Source organism: Nematolebias whitei, chromosome 17 (genome assembly GCF_014905685.2).
Source record: "Nematolebias whitei isolate Nwh7 chromosome 17, NemWhi1, whole genome shotgun sequence".
NCBI classification, from domain to species: Eukaryota; Metazoa; Chordata; class Actinopteri; order Cyprinodontiformes; family Rivulidae; genus Nematolebias; species Nematolebias whitei.
The window spans coordinates 38231867-38235825 of NC_056514.1; the positions used below are offsets into that span (position 1 = coordinate 38231867).

A 3959-nucleotide genomic window follows, 5' to 3' on the forward strand; every position below is an offset into this window, starting at 1 on the left:
AACAGTTATAATAAATAACAACAGTTATAATAAATAACAACAGTTATAATAAATAACATTTATAATAAATAACAGTTAAATAACAACAGTTATAATAAATAACAACCGTTATAATAAATAACAACCGTTATAATAAATAACAGTTATAATAAATAACAACAGTTATAATAAATAACATTTATAATAAATAACAGTTATAATAAATAACAACAGTTATCATAAATAACAACAGTTATAATAAATAACTGTTATAATAAATAACAACAGTTATAATAAATAACAGTTATAATAAATAACATTTATAATAAATAACAGTTATAATAAATAACAGTTATAATAAATAACATTTATAATAAATAAAAACAGTTATCATAAATAACAGTTATAATAAATAACAGTTATAATAAATAATAGTTATAATAAATAACAACAGTTATAATAAACGGCAGAGAGCAGAGTGTTTTTGTGCTGCTCTCCATTTTTCAGCGTGAAGGAGCAAAACTAATTAAATCCAGGCTCCAAAGAGACTTAACTGTCATGCAGATGCTGCATGTGCAACGAATGCAGCCAAGCCCTGCATCAGGGTTGCCAGATAAATTTAAAACCTCTTATTTACTCCCTCCTATTCTGTGCACATGTTCAACAAACACACACCTCATCTTAGAATATCTTTGCTCAGCACAAGTGACAGTTTAGGTCAAAATACTGTTATTTTAAAGCCACAGTACTATAGTTCATAATTTCTTATCTGGCAACCCGACTGACATGGAAGCTACAGTGTTTCCGTGTAAACCCGCTCATTTTTTGTTTAAAAACACTGAAAAAACACAAACGTTTCCAGAGGTTGTTCTCATGTAAACGGAGCATTATAGCAGGTAGATGACTTTGACCTGGTCATTTTAAAAGGAGCTGCACGCTGAAGAGGTCCGGGCACACCTGCTTTAAAACGTGCAGGACAGTGGCCCTCGAGGACCAGGACTGGACACCCCTGCACCACTAGAATAGATCACAGGAAGAACGCAGTTCATCAAGTCATGAACATGAAAACGGGCTGTGGATTTTAACGTTTAAAATACTTGCTGGTTGGTTGCAAACAGAACTCACTGCAACGGAAACGTTGCCGATTTTCCAGCAACGTGTTGTCACAGCTCAGCGAGGCGCAACCTTCAGGTGGTCCTCCAACGTCGGCGTCACTCGGGCGCACCTTCCTGCCTCCACCCTCCCACTTTTCCCGCTATATCCAAAGCTTTGTACAAATGTTTTAAAGTGAACAGTTCCCTTTTTATTTTATAATCCTAAATGTTATGTTTTTATATTATTATTTATTATACAATGTATATATCTGTATGACCGACCTAAGATTATATATTTGAAGAACAAAGTTTGTCTCGTTTCATGTCTCGTTTTTTCACCTTCCCAACAAAACTCACATTCAAGTTTATTTTAAAAAGTTTCATAAACGTTTAAGGGACTGTTCAGACGTTTCTGTGGAAAAGGTTATAAACGAGCCATCTACAACAGGTAAGATATTAATTGTTCACAGAACGTTAATTTAAAAGATCAGAACTGTCACTTTAGGGCTGTTTTACGCAGATTTATGGTTTCTAATCGTTAAGAATCATGTTGATTGATCATAAACCAAATAAAGGACCGGAGCTCCTTGAAGAAATGCAGATCACCCCCCACCTTTCAAGCCACAGCTCGTCTGACGGAGTTGTAGCCGTTTCAGTCAAAACCTTAACGTTACACAACATCTGCGAGTTATGAGACGACACTCAAACTACATGTTAGGGATGACTCTCGGCTACTACCACACCAAATTTTAGCTGCATATCTGTAAAATAACCCTGTTTAAAGCCAGCATGGCTCACTCTTATTAAAGTTATTCACTCGTGCATGTGCGTCAAACCATTTTTTTTATAATTAGTCTAATAGTTCAAGAGATAATTTGCTTGGAGAAAAATTTAAGATCAGACGTTGCGGAATCAAACTTATTTATTTTCAAATAAAAATGTAATTTTCGTCACTTTTGCAAAACGAGCAGCAGTTTACTTTGATTTAAAAAACGTTTTGCGTAATACGCCGGAGCACAATGACGACAAACGTCAGCAGTTGTTCTTTTTTTTTTTTTTTAATATAATTTAGAGTTTATTTAAATAGTAAGAAAACAAAACTAGAGGGGCTCGGAGTAAAACTGAACTGGAAACGTCAACGTTTGTATCTCCAACAGGAAAAGATCTTCGGTCACGTCTTGTTCTGTGCCCATCAGCCAGAACATTAAAACCACCATCGATGCAGCGCGACGACGTCGACCCACTCAACGTTCGATTACTTGTACGAAAATAAATAAATCGTGGAATTAAATTTCTCTCGAATGCAGACGTCTCGTACCAAGTCGGTGTCAGTTTGAGAAGTTTGGCAGCTTAATGAGAAACTAAAATTGGGGAACAAAATCTAAGGATCAGTCAGTTATAATTAGGTTTGGGCTTTGTGCAGCTAAATTAAATTATTAATCACAGACAAACGTCAAATTATTCTGTTACGTCCCTGAAAGTGTCGGAGGTACCATGTGGGACTCCAAAAGAAAACTTCATTTTCTCTCAATTTTGTTTAATTCTAATCCTTAATATTTACAGAATCTGGTTCTTTCAGGCAAAAATAAAAAAGATAATTGTGCTTATTCTTCTCAGGAATAGATCCAGATTTTAAAAAAATAAAAATCTTCAAGGAGCAAAAGTCTTCTGACGTTCCCAATTAGGAAAATCAAATTAGCTTTATAGAAATCTATATTTAGTTGAATTGTTATGGGTTTAGGTTCAAGGCTGATCAGTGTTTGAAGGTTTGATCAATAATTTACAACATTTCTTGTTTGCAACAATTAATTTATTCATACAATAAAAAGATCAGACAGAAGCATCGAGTCCTGGAATGATTAGATAACTGTGCAATAAAATAAAACCTGTATAAACGAATAGAATTAGTGTTCGTGCACATCCGGCCATGGAAGCTCATCGTTGGCCCCGACCCGTTTCAACTTTAAGCTCTTCTAAATAAAAACCCAGCAGAGTGTCGGGGGCGTCGCAGATTACAGCGTCATCAGCAAACACAAAACACAAACAAGGAGAGTTTGTATCTGATTTCTCGGCGCTCACACGGTGCTGAAGAGGAGACGGTGGCCCGGTTGGCGTCTGCGCCACGGAGCTTCAGGGATGGATTCCTGCCAGCCTCTTTCAGGCTCCTGATGCCGAGCGTCTGAGCGAAAAGAGACGAATGAAAGTGAGAAGAGAGACGAGCAACGGAGGCGTGCTGCCGCAGGAGAGCACCTGTCTAGTCGACCTATTTTTAGGCATGCCGACATATACCATAAGTCTCTGAGGCTGTGATGAGAAGAAAAACCCCCGCAGCGAGAACAAAGGCTGGGTTTCTCTGCCTGTCAGCCCGGGCCCACAGTCCTCACAGGACGGATTCACAGAAACTTTCACAAAGTTTATAGTTTATTAGGATTTATGAGCATGAATCAGCTTCTGAATCAGAGAACAAGTCAAACTAAAACTATGAAAGCTGAGTGATCAGTGGCTGAAGAATTTAACTCTGCTGGTTGAGCTAAAACGAGCAGAACAGAGGCTAAAGAGAGTCAAACAGGGGCTAAAGGAGTCAAACAGAGGCTAAAGGAGTCAAACAGAGGCTAAAGGAATCAAACAGAGGCTAAAGGAATCAAACAGAGGCTAAAGGAATCAAATAGAGGCTAAAGGAATCAAACAGAGGCTAAAGGAGTCAAACAACAGAGGCTAAAGAGAGTCAAACAGAGGCTAAAGAGAGTCAAACAGAGGCTAAAGGAGTCAAACAACAGAGGCTAAAGAGAGTCAAACAGGGGCTAAAGGAGTCAAACAGGGGCTAAAGAGAGTCAAACAAAGGCTAAAGAGAGTCAAACAAGGCTAAAGGAATCAAACAGAGGCTAA

General features: G+C 37.5%; 1 protein-coding gene across 1 annotated transcript in view; it reads right to left on the minus strand.

Moving 5' to 3' along the window:
* Window positions 1-2931: 2931 nt before the first annotated feature.
* Window positions 2932-3959, minus strand: part of LOC119423829 (vesicle-fusing ATPase) — a 31035-nt gene continuing 30007 nt past the window's right edge. The window contains exon 22 of the mRNA XM_037691243.1: window positions 2932-3252. The gene's annotated coding sequence lies outside the window, so the exon portion shown is untranslated. The remainder of the gene's footprint in view (window positions 3253-3959) is intronic.